General features: G+C 42.9%; 1 protein-coding gene across 1 annotated transcript in view; it reads left to right on the top strand.

The window, feature by feature from the left end:
• Positions 1-17057, top strand: part of LOC130019802 (myosin-IIIb) — a 410050-nt gene that overhangs the window by 119901 nt on the left and 273092 nt on the right. The gene's annotated exons all lie outside the window — the stretch shown is intronic.

Below are 17057 nucleotides of genomic sequence, written 5' to 3' on the forward strand. Positions count from 1 at the left end.
TGTGTGACCCTTTCTCTCAAGCATCAATCATAGACATCCAACTGGAGAGAGGAGGAAAACCTCTGTTCATCACAGTATTCAGCTAAATCTTGTTTCTTTTTTTGGTTATTGGGCTACACTCCTTGGTACTCTTGGCTTGGCACTTAGGAGTCACTCCCAGTGCTGCTTGGGGGACCATATGGGATGCCAGGGATTGAACCTAGTTTGGGAGCATGTAAGCAAGTGCCCTACTTGCTGTACTATCTCTCTGGCCTCCTAAATATTAAGTGTTTCTTAAGCATATTTTAAAAACAAAAGGAGACATGAAATTACATACAAACTCCTTGTCACTCCCATTATAAAATCAAAAGGAAAAATGTATTATGAGAAAAACTACAGAGTTGGTAGTATTCTAGTAAGAAGCCGTCATTCAGTGAGACAAATGCCATTCTTCTGCTAAGCCCATTTGTCCTTTGTAGTATGAATAGATGTTTTGAGTTATTTTGTCATATCTACTACCACACAGTATGGGGTATTGCAGCTTTCCCCCCATTTAACTCTGTATCAGGGGAATCTCTGTAAAAACATTATCTAACTGGTACATGTCTGTTAGCACAGTTCAAACCCATCCTGATAGACTATTCTACGTTCTTTAAGTTGTCAGGAGTAATCCTTAGAACTTTGGAACACTTCTTGATTTTCAAATCTCAGCTCAATGGAAGATTGAGCAATGAAGATTGCTCTAGAAATCCCTCCCCAATCACTGGCCTTTGTGTTGCTCTGATCCCAATGACCACCTGCAGACCCAGGCCACCACTAGCACAAGATGCACAAGATGACCATTGCATCGGAGTTGTTAGCAGGCATCTTCCCTGCCTAGATTCTGAGCTTTGGCAGGGACTTGGCAGGTGTTAAATCTCCAAATAGTGCTTTCGTGTAGAGTAGGTGTGTGAGTATCTATTGGACAAAGGAACCCTTGATAAAAAGCCAAAAGAGAAGATGAATTTGGCAGATAGTTTGAGAAGGACCACACTACTGTTGGGATTAGACAACTCTACTGTAGATTTTGACTGATCTTTGCCTAAAAGAGAATATATCTGAGGCCACCCATCTTGGACTGGTCTAACATGGTAGATAGAGCTACCGTTCCAAGTCATAGGAAGCAGGTGTTGTATTCACATCAAAACCTGTAACTAAATAATCTTGGCATTATCTATTCTTATGAGACTTGTGGCTTTTCAATTTCAGCTGAGCTGAATAAACTATGTGGTGGGTTTCTGTAAAGGGCACTTTACTGACTTAGAGTGAGCTATTGTTCAGGTGGCCTAAGATAGGTTCCCTTTTTGACAGGGAAAAGTCAGTATTGTATTCTGCCTGTTATGGAGGATGCATGGAAGGGTAGATAAACAAGTGATGAAGACCAGTGACTCTTAGGAGCAAGTGTCTGATTTCTCTGTGTATGCTTTTTACAGTACTCCAGGATGTGGGATGATATCCAGGATGTTCTAGGACACAGGCTGTGTTTTCCATTGTTTTCCAATTGGAGCTTTTTTGCTTTTTCCACAAAGCTCTTATTGCTCTATAATCTTAAAAAGGAATGTCCACAGGAAGTCTTCCACTCATCAGTTCCATTCAACAGGCATATTCTCCTCTGTGAGCAAAGTCCAAAGCTGTCCTTGAAAGAACAATCAGTAATGGTTACAATGGATATTGCCTTCATCTGATGACCTGCCTTGAATAGATTCATCTTCATATGCTTCATTTCTGTTTGTGTGACTAAGTGGTATTTTAATGAAATATGATAGCAGTGCATATTTATCAACACAGGTGGATTAGAACCATTTTAGGCAACCTGTGTTTTTTTTTTTGAAAGGCAGCTGAAAGATTCCTATTATATTTTATTTTTGAGAAATTGAACCATATTATCCTTTCCCATATGTACGTCCATTTTTTATTTCACCAGCTTAGATATACAATATTTACTACAGGATTGGAGAGAGAGTACAGGAGGGTAAGGCGCTTGTCTTGCATGTGGCACACCCAGGTTCAAATGATGGCACTTCACGGCTCACTCCTGAGCACAGAGCCATTAATAGTCCCTAAGCTCTGCTGGCAATGTTTCCCCTAGTCCCCCCACCCTCCAGAAAAAAAAGGGGAAAATACCCTACAAAAAATAGGCTCCATTACAAACCAGGAAGCTAATGTAATGTGAATAGAGTACAAGCAAGCATTGACAAGCAATCCAAACCCTCAATTGAAAGGACCACTGTCGAGTTCTGCTTGAATTTACTGTCAATTGTCCTCCTGCTCACTGGCCAAGTATTCCCGATTAGATTCTGAGGTGTTTGACCCATGGAGCAACCCATAACCCTCTGGTTTACATTGAACCTCTGATATCCCTGCCTGGAATTCTAGGCTATATTTTAGGCTTATCTATTAATAGGTTAATATAATCTTCACTTTAGTCATCTCTTCTACTTCACCATCTCCTGACAACCAATATTTTACAATAAATAGTATGAATAATAGTATCTCACATAGATGTAGAATTTTTTCAAATATTTCTCAAATGCACACCCCTCTCTGTGAAATATTATTTAGGCACAATTGTATTGATTTCTTTTTTGTAGTGTTGTTATTTTGGGGCAACATCTGGTGAAGCTCAGGGCTGATTCCTGACTCTGAACTCAGGAATTACTCCTGGTGGTGTTTGGGGAACCATATGGGTTGCCTGCGACTAAACGTGGGTTGACTGCATACAAGACAAACACCCTACCTGCTGTACTATCTCTCCAGCCCCTCAAGCATAGTTTAAGTCACAAATGAGACTTTGTTTTCTCCCAGTTCTCTGAGATGAACAAGAAATGGGGGTTTTTTTGGGGGGGAATCCCACACTCTGAATTGTAAATTGTTGTCCAGAATCCTTGAGTGATCCTTGGCCACTGGTAGTGCCTGTCTTTCCCCTGAAATATTCCAAGACTCCTAAAGATCTAGCAACTGCAAAGGACAATATATGGCAAACAGGAGTCTGTGCAGCAGATAATTGTCAACTTGAATACTGCATTTTCCATGCACATGTGCAATGGAAAGAGCACTTTCCCAGAACTTCTGCTAATGCAAAGGGCCCACAATAGGTGATTTTTCAATGCCTTGTTTCATTTGCATTATAGTTCTCTACAGTAGGTACTACTTTCTCCATTTTACCACTGATGAAGAAAATGAATCTCAAAGAGGTATAGGTTGTGGTGCTGAAATTCACATTCTTTGGAATTACTTGGAGTTATTGGACTTTCCAGAGAGCATAGGGATGGGATGCAGATACCATGTGCAGAGGAAGAAGTGAAGGCAGGGAAAAGATATGCTCAGCTCATTGAGAGAACACGGGCTCCAAATTTCAAGTTACTGAGTCCTATGCCTTGTTTTATTTTCTGGGAGTGGGTAAGGGTGGGGGTTTTGAACCACACCTGGTGGTGCTCAGGGTGTACTCCTTGCTTTGTGCTCAGGGTCACCTTCAGTGGGACTCAGGGAGCCATAGGTGATGCAGAAGATGGAACTGGGGTCAGTTGTATGCCAGGCAAGCACTTTGACCCCTATACTATCTCTCCAGCCCCACATCCACCTTGAACTCTGACCCTTTAGGGTGATTCTAGGGGATGTTTGGAGTGCCATTCCTTGAGACAGATGACACAACACAGACCTGTGGAGATGTGGTTGCAGAGTGCTCTGAAACTGGGGTAAGAAATGAGTCATTTTGAACAGACGCCCAGGGAGGATGCCTCACCTGGCATTCATAGCTTGACTACCCTTTGCAAGGCCACCAATGGAGAAGCAGCCCATGGATTACAAACACCCGTTACTTGTCATCTTCCTAAAACAGCCAAAGGTCTGTTTCTGTAATAGAGAGCAGACTGATGGAGAAAATAAACATTTGCTTCTTTTTTAGACTTTTTTTTTTCTCATTTACTTCCATCTGCTCGTTGTTGCAAACAAGAGCTAATCAGTTGAGCAGAAAAACAGATGTGCTGTGACGGCTCCAGAAACGGGTTTCTCTGTCTGGCAAAGGGTCATTGACAGGGACGGTTGCCATGACAACCGGCTCACACCAATGCAGAAATATCGCAGGCTTTTTTTTTTTCTGCAGCTACTCTTGCCTTCATTAATTATGCCATTCCTAGCTAAATGATACGATAATGCTATTTCTGTTGCTGCCGCCAGGACTAGAGATGACAAATGAGATATTTTGTGTTGAAGGCATGGAAAAAAATGCCACAAAGCACTAAGCAGCTGAAGTATTATTATTGTCATTATTATCATATTGTTCCCTAAGCTTTAGCTAATGGGTTTGGTTCACAAATAAGAGTTAGCATTTAGGACTGCTTACTATGTGCCAGGAACTAAGTGCTTTATTTGAATGAATGTATTTATAATCCTCATAAGAGTTCCATGAAGTCAGTGCTATTACTAACCTAATGTTTTAAACAAAGTAAATGTTCTTGTTCACGGACAAGTTACTAGGGTGATGCTACCAGGATTTCAACCCAGCTCTTGGGTCCTTTTACCCACTATATTACAGAAAACAGTTTAGCTGTGATGACCATCAGTGTACCGCACAGGATGTTAATCTCCACCCTGCCATTTTTAGTTTATTTCTGATATTAATGACCCTTTCTTAAATGTTGAGAAAAGGGTAATCTTTACTTTGACATAACACTCAAAGCCAGTGTAATTAGTGCCTGAGGGAAGGAGCTGGAAAAATACCACAGCAGAATTCTGCAGAATAGAATTTAGGAGATTTGACTTTTAGTTTTACCACTCATTTAAAAAAGTGATTGCAGTATAATGGCTTGTTTGGATAGAAAATTTAAGTCAGACCCAGGAGCAGATCAGCTATTTGCTTACCCACAGGGAACTTTGGGTTAGTGATGGCCATGGCGAGAACTTGAGGGTCATTTTCCCGATTCTTTTTGAATGAACTGAGGATGTTTTGGGGTTGTTGGCTTTTTTGTGTGTACCACATCACAGCACTCAGGGCTTCCTCCTGGCTCTGTGCTCATTTCTCACAGGACACGGACAAACCATATATGGGGTTGAAGACTGAACCGAAGTTGGCTGCTTGCAAGCAAGTGCCTTACCCGCTGCACTATAGCTCTAGCCCAAGGACTCAGGATTCCTGAGGCCCTGTCATACTACTGCAGGAATGCAAACCCAGAGATTTAAGTGAGTGGTTTAGAGGCTTCACTCCTGGTTGAAAAGCCTGCGTCCTCTCAGAGAGGTAGACTGAGCTATGGTCATATGTGTTTGCTGGATCCTTCTAGATTCCAGTGGAATGGGACTTCTCTTCCCTTTGTGGGCATGACCAGAGCCTTGCTTCCCCCTCTGCCAACCCTTGCCCCCACCTCCCACAGCACAGCCAGTCTTCAGGCCCTAGTGGATGAGGTGAAATGACAGGGTGCAGCTGCAGCTTCTCACCTCAGCTCCAGCAATTCCCCCTGCCAGAGCTCTGCAGAGAACTTGAGTCATAAGTCAAATGTCAGTGTGGAGGTGGGGGGCGGGCCCTGGAGGTGGTGGTGACAAGCCATTACCTCCTGTTGGTGCATCTAAATATAGGCATCTCTCTGAGGGATCTGCTGCCAGATGCACAGGGACCTAGGCGGCCCAGAGCAGAGACCTAATATCCCAGCCCCACATCCCCCAACTGGGTGCTAAGCAAGAAGTGTCAAAGTAACAGCTTCTGTGAACATTTCAGGCTCTTAGGAAACTTTCCAAACTGTCCTCCATCCTTCTCTGGGAAGGTGAGAAGACTCAAAGGCACCTACTCTTTCCCATTCTTCATCCTAGACTCTCCATAGGAGCAGCAGAAATGTTTGGAAAAAAAAAGTCAGAGCTGGCCCAGAATTCCCCAGATCTGGCTATTCCTCTCTTCTCTCTGCCTCTGCTGCTCTGCGAAGGGCACGGGACTCATTGGTGTCAAGGCCAAAGTCTGTGCTCACTCTCTTGAGAAAGAAAAAACATTGGGGGCTTCGGGGGTGGGGGTGGGCGTGGGCCATGTGGAGGCATAAGGAAGGAAGGAAAGAACTTCAGAATGATACTGGGGTGGGGACGTGGGGGAGCAGGTGCAGGTGGGGGCTAGTTTTGATGGATTCTATTAAGTGCCAGTTTTCCCCACACCCTTTCCAGTTTTTAAAGGTTAAAGGGAATCATGCTCATAGGAACATGGATGTTGCTCAGGGCATGTAAATTTACACGACGCCGAAAGAACAGAATCTAGTGACTTCTTGTGGTGATGGGAGATATCAGATGGGACTTTTCAGATATCCTGTGGGCTTTGCTTGTCTCTATTTTGTCAGATACACTGTAGAGAAGAAGAAACCCCCTTTTCTCTTGGTGCCCTACTGTGGGCTCCTGCTTGAGTTCTATTGTCTACCAGCCATGTGGTTGTACAAAACTGATTATTTCTGGAATCGGTTTCCTCACCTGTGATAACTGAACTAACCAACTGTCAAATAAACAGACTTGTATAGCTTCTACTCACTCTTCCCTACCCTGGCAGAAGTGGAATGTTCCCTGGTAAGGGAAGGGGCCACACGGAAGAGAGGACAGAAAAGTGAGGGGCTGGGGCAAACTCATCTTCTCTGGTTAAATTAAGGGTGTGCTTCATCGCCTTCAGCGTGGAAGCTACCGTGACTGAGACTTATGGAACACAAAATCTCTTTAGCCAGGGCCCACCATTCTCCTTATCATAAGGAGATGCCTTCTTCAGAGAGAGTGGGGGAACCCTTGGGTTTGCTCCTGGTTGGCTATGTGAGCCAGGTGTGTGACTTCAAACAAGTCAGCATTCAGTTTCCTCTCCTGTGAAATAAAGGGGTGGAATGAACAGTTTCTAAGATCATTTCTAGCATCTGTGCTAGGAGATGCTGCTAGATCAGGCCAGGGCACTGCGATTATTTGGGTCTCCCAGAAAATATGCTCCTTCAGTACCACCTTTTCAGTGCTGAGACAAAATGTAATGTCTGGGCAGGTTTATGTAGCTTTCATAGGGAAGTTCTGCAGATAATCAGTTCTGAGTAGAGAATGGGGCTTATTACATAATAAAGGATAAGTGACCTGCATCCAGGTTTTGTGGGGAATTTAGGTGAAAACATAAGTGTTATGTGCTGATCTCAAACCTGGGGCTGAGCTAGCAAGCATGGGGTTATATATATATATATATATATATATATATATATATATATACATATATATATGTTTACATATATATGGTGTGTGTACATATGTATATATTCCCCCCTTTTTAATTGAATCACTATGAGATACAGTTACAAAGTTGTTCATGATTGGACTTCAGTCATATCATGTTCCAACACTGATCCCTTCACCAGTGCATTTCCACCACCACTGTCCCCAGTTTCTTTCCAGCCACCTCACACCCCACTCCTCCTCGGAGCTTGGCTCTATGGCAGATATGCCTCTACTTCTCTCTCTTGTGCTCTCTCTTTCTCTCTCCCCCCTCTTAGGCATTATGGTTTGAAAGGTTATCATGCATATCACTTTACCTCTTTTCAGCATTCAGTTCTTGTATAGAGTAATCATTTCCAACTCTCATTGTCAAAGTGGTTCATTCTCTGTGCTCCTACCTGAGCTCCACCCCCCTACTTTTGGCAAGCTTCCAGCCATGGACCAGTCCTCCTTGCCCTGGTTTCTATTGTCTTTGGTACCCAAAGACAGTCTCATGTGACAGTCTCATACTCTGATTTTTTCTATCTCGCAAAGAAATGCAGTCATTCTATGTCTGCCCCTCTCCCTCTGACTCATTTCACTCAGCATGATACTCTCCAGGTCCATCTATAAATATGCAAATTTTATGGCTGTTTTTCCTAGTGTCTGTGGATTATTCCATTGTGTAGATGTACCATAGTTTCTTTACTCAGGAATCTGTTCTTGGGTGCTTGGGTTATTTCTAGATTCTGGCTATTGTGAATAGTGCTGCAATGAACATAGAAGTGCAGATGTCTTTTCTGCAGTAATGTTTTGGGCCCCAGGAGTATATTCCCAGGAGTGGTATTGCTGGGTCATATGGAAGCTCAATTTCTAGTTTTTTAAAGAATGCCCATATTGTTTTCCAAAAGGATAATCCAGTTGGCATTCCTTACCAGCAATGAATGAGAATCCCTTTCTCCCTATATTCATGCCAGTCCTGGTTGTTTTGCATTTTTTTTTGTTATGTGCCAGTTTCTATGTGTGAGATGATATCTCACTGTTGTTTTGATTTGCATTTCCCTAATGATCAATGATGAAGAGCATTTTTTCATGCGTCTTTTGGCTATTTGTACTTCTTTTTTGAGGAAGTTTCTGTTCATTTTTTCCCCCAGTTTTTGACATGGTTGGATGATTTTTTTCTACATAGGGTGCTTTTAATTTGAACTTCCTTTATTTCTCTAAAGTCTTATGCTAAATGTTATGTTCTCTAGAAATAACTTTAGAGCATCACACTTTAACTAGAGGATTTTATGAATTTAATTTTTTTTGGCTTTTTTGGGCCACAGCTAGTGATGCACAGGGGTTATTCCTGGCTTTGCATTCAGGAATTACTTCTGGCAATGTTTGGGGGACCATATGGGATGTTGGGAATTGAACCCAGATGACCACATGCAAGGCAAATGCCCTACTTGCTGTACTGTCGCTCCAGCCCCTTTTATGAATTTCATAAGAATAGCATAATTTAAAAATCATTCTAGCAATTTCTCAGGGGGCAAAAGTTTCAAAATTTTACAATTTAGAAAAGAATAAAAAACAAGACAGTAGAGACAAGGGCCAGGAATATTGCTCCGTGGTTGGAAGCCTGCCTCATGAGCTAGAGGAGAAGGCAGATGGAATAGAGAAGGGATCACTAAATCAATGACTTAGAGGGATCAATCAGAATGGAAGATGTGTGCTGAAAGTAGATAAGGGACCTAACGTGATAGCCTCTCAGTATCTGTATTGCAAATCATCATGCCCCAAAGCAGAAAGAAAGTATGGGGTAAATTGTCTGCCATAGAGGCAGGGAGAGGGTTGGGATGTGGGGGGATTCTGGGGACATTGGTGGTGGAAAGCGTGTACTGGTGGAGGGATGGATGTTCAATCATTGTATGACTGAAACTCGAACATGAGAGCTTTGTAAGTGTTGCTCACGGTGATTCAATAAAAAAAATAAAAAGAGAGAAGAAAAAACAGCCAAATCTATCAATTCTTATAGTCCCTAACTACCTTTGCAAAACAAAACAAAACAACACTAAAGCAACTGAAACAAATCTCAGATCTGTCCTTGATAATTTTATTGGAGAGAAGAGGCTTCATTTTGTATATTCAGTATCTAAACTTGTTACTGAAGTTTATATATAACAACTGATGAATAATATTTGTCATGGGAATATTTATAACTATGATATCCAGTTCCAGAAAAGTTCTATTTTTGAAATCTTTATGATCAATAGCACTTATCAATTAGGGCCACATGAATTTCATAAGCAAAATTAAGAATCCACTTTGCCTTCTTATCTTTCTGTCATTCTTATTTGCCAGTCTATTGACTGCATCTGTGGCCTCAAGGTCAAAGAAGGATTAATAGCTTTAGGTCTATTTGCCTTGACTTTCTTAAAGCTGAATTTAACTTTTGAGGTAATAGAATTTTGCCTGTGTTCTGGATTGAAATTTTGATCTTAACCTTTGGTCGTAATTTTGGATTACATGATAAATTGTAATAAAATGAGAAATTGGAACATAAAAGGCAAACCTAATGGCATTTTAATATATGAGTGGAAAAAAGAAATAATATGAATAACAGCTATTGCTCTTTAAGTTTGGTAAATCATGTTTCAGTAGAGAAAACCATATTTTTTCTCATGGTGGCTGTTGATATTATACCATTTGTTTTGAAAGTATTTGTTAAAATCACATTTCTGAAAGAGTTTTGAGCTTAGCAGTTCTTTGTAAATAATTGGATGAATTGTTTAAGCTAAGCTTCTTATAGAAATCTAGGTTTTCTGAATCCAGGAGTTCATATGTTAACTTAATTTTTTAAATCTCCCTTAAGTCCTGTCTAATATAGATATCCTTTCCAGATAATGTAGACCTTGAGAAAAGACACTCCTCTCAGGCTCTTAGAGCTCAAGTCTTTCTGTAAGAAGTAGAGGATGGTTTTTACCTGTCTTTTGAGCCTTATCACCAAGCCCCACTCTAGGTCTGGGCTGAAACACAGTTGCAGTCATGGGGCATTTTATGAGACCATTATGGCCTAAGAAAGCCAAAGTGGTACTCAAAAACTTTTGTTTATGATAGAAAGGAACATTCTGGGAAGGGAATATCTTTCAATGTTATGGGTATTACTGTCATGGGAACCTAGGTTTATAAGCTGGATGTCACCTCTAACATGCCAACTTTTTTTTTTTGCTTTTTGGGTCACACCTGGCGATGCACAGGGGTTACTCCTGGCAGTGCACTCAGGAATTACCCCTGGCGGTGCTCAGGGGACCATATGGGATGCTGGGAATCAAACCCGGGTTGGCTGCGTACAAGGCAAGTGCCCTACCCGCTGTGCTATTGCTCCAGCCCTGCCAACTTTTTATTTATTTATTTTGCTTTTTTGGGTCACACCCAGCAATACTCAGGGGTTATTCCTGGCTCTACACTCGGGAATTGCTCCTGGCGGTGCTTTGGGGACCATATGGGATGTGGGGGATTGAACCCAGGTCGGCCATCTGCAAGACAAATGCCCTACACACTGTACTATCACTCCAGCCCCGAACATGTCAACTTTTTTTTTTTCAATTTTTATTAGTGAAACACTATGAGGTACAGTTGTAGACTTACAAATTTTTGTGCTTGGGTTTCAGTTATACAATGATCCAGTACCCATCCCTCCACCAGTGCCCATTCTCGATCATTTACATTTTTTAAAAAATTTTTGTTAGTGAAACACCACGAGGTATAGTTGTAGATTTACAAATTTTTGTGCTTGGGTTTCAATTGTACAATGATCAAACACCCACCCCTCCACCAGTGCCCATTTTCCACCACCATGGGTCCCAGTATCCCTCCCACCCCCCATCCCACCATCCCACCCTGCCTCTGTGGTAGGGTATTCCCTTTTGTTCTCTCTCTCCTTTTGGGTGTTGTGGTTTGCAAAAGAGGCATTGAGTGGCAATCATATTTGGTCTATAGTCTACTTTCAGCATTCTTCTCCCATCCTGGGAGGATCCTCCCTACACCTTCATTTGGTACTCCCTTCTCTATCTGAGCTCCCTTTTCCCCTAGCTTGTGTGGCTGACCTCCAAGCCATGGAGTGAACCTCCTGGTACTAATCTCAGCCATTCTTGGGTGTTAGACTCCTATTTTGTTACTTTATGTTCCCCAGATGAATGAACATGCCAACTTTTTGATTTAAAAAAAAATCCCACAGTTTGCCTGGGGAGATGGCTCAAAGAGCAAATGCTTTGCAGGGAGAACTCTGGGTGTGAACCCTGAGCACTGAAATGAGAGGAGCCTCCCAGCACCCCTGAACAAAAACCGGCAAAAGAAGAATCTTAGTGAAAAACTCCCTGGAGGGGAGGGAAAAAAACCCTTAAAAGTTAAGGCAAAATTTTAAAAACGTATTTATATTCCCAAGGCAAAAATTGTCTTATTTTAATTTCTGGTGCTGGACACTAAACCCAGGGTCTCATGCGTACAAAGCCCATACTTCATCACTGAGCTATACTGCAGGCAGAGAAACTGCTTTATCTGATAAGGGGTAGGGCACAGTCTAGAGAGAAACAAATTCTTTCGTTTTCTTACTCATCCAGTTTAATGTCTTTATTTCTCTTCCTTCGTCCCTTTCTTTTCTTTCTCTTCACCATGCCAGGGATTGAACCCAGGGCCTCACTCACATACACAAGTCATGAGCTCTGCTGCTGAGCACACATTATGGGTCTCCCCTGTAAGCATTTCAGAAATTGATAGCACTGTAGCACTGTCCTCCCGTTGTTCATCGATTTGCTCGAGAGGGCACCAGTAACGTCTCCATTTTGAGACTTGTGGTTACTGTGTTTGGCATATTGAATATGTCATGGGGAGCTTGCCAGGCTCTGCCATGCAGGCAGGATACTCTTGGTAGCTTGCCGGGCTTTCCGAGAAGGACGGAGGAATTGAACCCGGGTCAGTTGCGTGCAAGGCAAATGCCCTCCTGCTGTGCTAGAGTTAAAAAATATAAGTAAACTAAAATAGTTATTCAGCATCAGAGACCCAGTTGTATCTATTCGTATGTTAGTACTGTGGGAGAAACTAAATAACTAGCATTCTCAGAAGCAGAAACCCATGACAAAAGGGACTGGGTTTGCATAGGAAAAAGAGGTGCAGAGAGACAAAATAATTTCCTAAAGTTATCCAGTGAGGGACTGGAAAAATAAAAAGAAATTTGAACAGGTTTGGGAATTTTCCCACACCAGAGTTTCAAGTCTGTCCCCAATCCAAGTGCTCCTATCTGCTTTTCTCCCTACAGAACTCAGGTAACCAGCCCTGGGTGAACGAGATAAGATGTATCGAAACAGTTATAGGTAAATTTCCCTCCATAGTCTCTCTCAGGAGGGTGGGGTGGTGTTCCCTCTGTGGGGCAGGAAAGAGTGAGTGGGGATAGATGCAGACAGTCTAAAATTCTGGTACTTAGCCTAAAGAGAATTGCCTTAGCAGTCAAAGTTGTCAACTCGGGGCTGGAGTGATAGCAGCCAACCTGGGTTCGATTCCCAGCATCCCATATGGTCCCCTGAACACCGACAGGAATAATTCCTGAGTGCAGAGCCAGGAGTGAGTGGCTCTGTGCATCGCCAGGTGTGACCCAAAAAGAAAAAAAAATTGTCTACTAACCTTTGCTCTAAAGACCAATATCGTTAAATTGTTTGTGAAAATATATTTCTTGTCTTCAAGATCCTCCAGAAAGAAAAGCTTTTGGCCACCAAGATGATAATGACCCACCTTTGGGAGTCTTTAGCCCAGGTCTGTGTACAATAGCTATTGGCATTGGGCTTGGAGGCTGTCAGGGCATTTATATGCAAGTAATCTGAGCATAAGTATTTCACCCTCCTCCCCTGCTTGAAAGTAAGCGGCAGTCTAAGTGCATTAGAAAAGCCGTAAACTGGAATTTCAAGGTAGGAACCTGGACATGCTCCATTAAGCAGCCGCCACACAATTGCTCTGATGCTGATGCTCATCTTCCCTCATGGAAGCGTTATCACAGCAACTCACATCTTTCTGTAGACCTTAAGACCTTCTTCAAAATATCGATAATAGAATCCCTCTGAGGTTCTAGTCACCTGACTCACACCCCAGAATATGTCACAGTTTGAGCAAGCTAATTTGCAATGTGAGGTTAGCCTCTGAGTTTGAGATAGGAGCCCCAGATCACTTGTTTGGAAACTGTGCAGCCATGGAGTAGGAGAGCTACTGGGAGAGAGAAAAAATGGTGGATGAAAATGGCTGGAAGGGCAAGGAACATTCATTTCTACCTTACCATGGTATAAAACCCATGTTCCCAAACTTAATTGGCCTACCAACCCCTTTACAGAAAAACAATCACTCAGCGCCTCTAAAAAACCTATCTTCTTTTTTAAGTGAATGAATACAAAAAGACCCCCCACACACCCCCACCCCAATTACACCCACGTCTACTCCCCGAGTCCCAGCACCCCCCAAGAGGCAGTATCAAACACTTTGGGAAATACTGGGTTAGGGCCTGAGCACATAAGAGATTTTTCTTTTCCTGGTTAGGGGTAGCCCCAGTTTGGATTTGAGACAATTCTTACTCAACTAACTTCTCTTGGATTTTTCTACTTATGAATGGCAGGACAGTCTCCTGGCCTCCCAAGATCAAATTCTCAGTCTTCTTTTGGATGTCCCTAACCTCCCATTACCCCTCTCCACACCTTGCAATTTTTACCCTACTCTCTCTCACACATACCTGACACCCCTCATTTCACTGTTGCTGATGCTCTTTGTATGGGGCAAAGCTGCAAAGAGTCTGGCAAAGCAGACTTTCTGATTGACCTGGCCTTGTCTCCTCTGTGAGGAGGTGGAGGGGAAATGGGGGCTGTGAAAAGACAAGGTATTTGGGTTTAGGACTTCTGTCAAGAACACATCAGCCTTTTTTATTTCAAAAAAATTTTTTTAATTGTTATTAAAGAGCCATGGGCTGGAGCAATAGCACAACAGGTAGGGCCTTGCACCTTGCACGCGGCTGACCTCAGTTCGATTCCTCTGCCCCTCTCCAAGAGCCTGGTAAGCTACCAAGAGTATCTCACCTGCATGGAAGAGCCCGGCAAGCTCCCTGTGACATATTTGATATGCCAATAACAGTAACAACAAGTCTCACAATGCACACGTTACTGGTGCCCGCTGGAGCAAATTGATGAACAAGGGGAGGGCAGTGCTACAGTTCTACTAAAGTGCTATTAAAGAGCCATGATTTACAAAGTTGCTGATAGTTGAGTTTCAGGCATACAATAACTCAACACTGGTCCCTTCATCAGTGTTCCCTCCATCAGTGTTCCCAGATTCCCTCCCCACCCCAACCCCTGCTGCTCCCTTGTCTGTCAACTTGACAGGAACATTACAAAGTTTCAGTGGCTGCCGCTTAAATCTCATGTTTTCAGTTCTGCTGAATCTGTGTTTTGGGTATATGGCTGTATGCCTCACTCATGTCACTGCTTCAGTCCTGATGCCTGTCCACGCATTACTTCTCTTTCTCTCCTTCTGCCCTTGATTTCTTTCTACCTGCTCTTCTCTGTTCAATAATAGACACACAGAATCTGGGGAGCTGGTCCCCAAGGAGTGCCCTTACTTGTTATTGCCATCATCATCTCTCTCTCTCTTTTCTGTAGACATCTGATTAAAAGAACTCTTTGCCATGTCCCAGTTCTATGGAGCAAGGGAACCAAAGACCAGTTATCCAGGTGTCTTTTATTCAGCTTTACTTTATCTAGAGAGAAGGAGCTGAGCTGAGGCAGAGCTAAGGAAAACAAGATGACCTTTTCTTCTAAAGAAACCATTGTAGGCTCTGCTGCTGGGTGACCTGAAAAGTCTGTTCCAGGATGCGGTGACCTGGAGTCAGTCAGCTGACGTTTGCTGAGAGCTCTGCTCCGGTCCCTGTCATACTCAAAGCCCAGTAGGGAGCTGCTTACCCAGGAGAGGATCAGTCTGGAAAGGGAGACACTTGTCTGTACCAGAGACTCAAAAGATGGAATTTTGGTAACAAAATCTGATAGCTTAGTCAAAATATGATTGCAGAAGCTGATCATCCAATCACGCCTTTAACATAACCTTCACGCAATGGGCCCTTCTAACATGGCGATGCTTTGTTTATCTGTCTCTGACCTGAGTCTGACTCCTGTCCCCAAGTTCTGGCTGTGGACTATGGATCCGCTACTGAACTGTAGCCACATCTACGAAAGGTGATAATAGTGCCTGCCCCACATAGAATGGTGATGAAGATTGATTTGTTCACATATCTATTCATTCCTTTATTCATTCTTGTGTTTGGGGCTACCCCTAGCTGTACACAGGGCTTACTCATGACTCTATGCTAGGGCTCACTCTTGGTGGCACTCCGGGAACCATAGGCAATGCCAGGAATAGAACCAGGCTCATGGGTGCAAGGTGTGTCTTACCCACTGTAGTCTCTCTCTCTCTCTCTCTCTCTCTCTCTCTCTCTCTCTCTCTCTCTCTCTCTCTCTGTCTCTGTGTCTCTGTCTCTGTGTCTCTGTCTCTGTCTCTCTCTCTCTCTTCAAGCTTTTTTTTTCAGCAATACACAGGATTACTCCTGGCTCTGCACTCAGGAATTACCCCTGGCGGTGCTCAGGGGACCATATGAGATACTGGGAACCGAACCCAGGTCAGCTGCTGTGCTATCGCTATGAGGATTTAACTAAGTGTGTATAGGGCTTCCCCTTCCTAGAGCCTAAGATCATGCCTCCCCTTTGGATACACAGCAATTATTTGTGAAGTGTTCGCTCCAAGCTGAGTTTGGGGAAGAGAATTTGGCTAAAGGATACTTTTCCATTTGTCAGATTAACTGAAGATAGCATCTGTCTATAGAGAGAGGTGGGAGTCAGATAACTCTTTAATATTTTATGATATGACTTGAGAAACAGTCGTCATTCTTACACTTGGATGTGTTCTTGAAACTGTGTTCTGTGGTTATTTGAAAACTTAGACATTTCTTAGAATTTCTTCATAAAAGTTGTGAACAATGGGCATGAGATACTTTTAGCTGAAAGGGACCTTTCTTTAATATCTCAACTCTTTGGAGGTCATAATTTTCACTGGACCTTGTAGTCCAATAAAACTGCCTTCAGACATTGGGGCTGGAGTGATAGCACAGCGGGTATGGCATTTGCCCAGCACACGGCCAACCTGGGTTTAATTCCCAGCATCCCATATGGTCTCCTGAGCACCGCCATGAATGATTCTTGAGTGCAGAGACAGGAGTGACCCCTGAGCATCGCCAGGTATAACCCAAAAAGACAGAAAAGAAAAGAAAAGAAAAGAAAAGAAAAGAAAAATGCCTTCAGGGGGCTGGAGTGATAGCACAGCGGGTAGGGTGTTTGCCTTGCATGCAGCCGACCAGGGTTTGATTCCCAGCATCCCATATGGTCCCCCGAGCACCGCCAGGAGTAATTCCTGAGTGCATGAGCCAGGAATAACCCCTGTGCATCGCCGGGTGTGGCCCAAAAAGCAAAAAAAAAATGCCTTTAGACATTTACTGTTGTCATGTAATTATTATGGATTCTCTTAGAATTCCAGTTGCCCTTCACTTCTGTTGAGGAAAAGATAGTCTTATTTCTCTTTCTGTCATAGGAATATATATGAATGGAGAACTCTTTGCTGATTGATAGGCTTAAAATTATGTTTGTCCCACATGTTTGACAATGTCATTTCTGAGAGGGAGTGCGTTGAATAACTTTCTCTTGAGATTTTGAAAAATAGTGTAGCTTCTCACCTGAGGGGGTGAGGAAAGCCAGGTCTTAGAGGATAAGAATTACTTGAACTCTAGTTTGAAGGCACACTTGAAAATA

This window comes from Sorex fumeus, unplaced genomic scaffold (assembly GCF_029834395.1).
Source record: "Sorex fumeus unplaced genomic scaffold, SorFum_2.1 ptg000009l, whole genome shotgun sequence".
NCBI classification, from domain to species: domain Eukaryota; kingdom Metazoa; phylum Chordata; class Mammalia; order Eulipotyphla; family Soricidae; genus Sorex; species Sorex fumeus.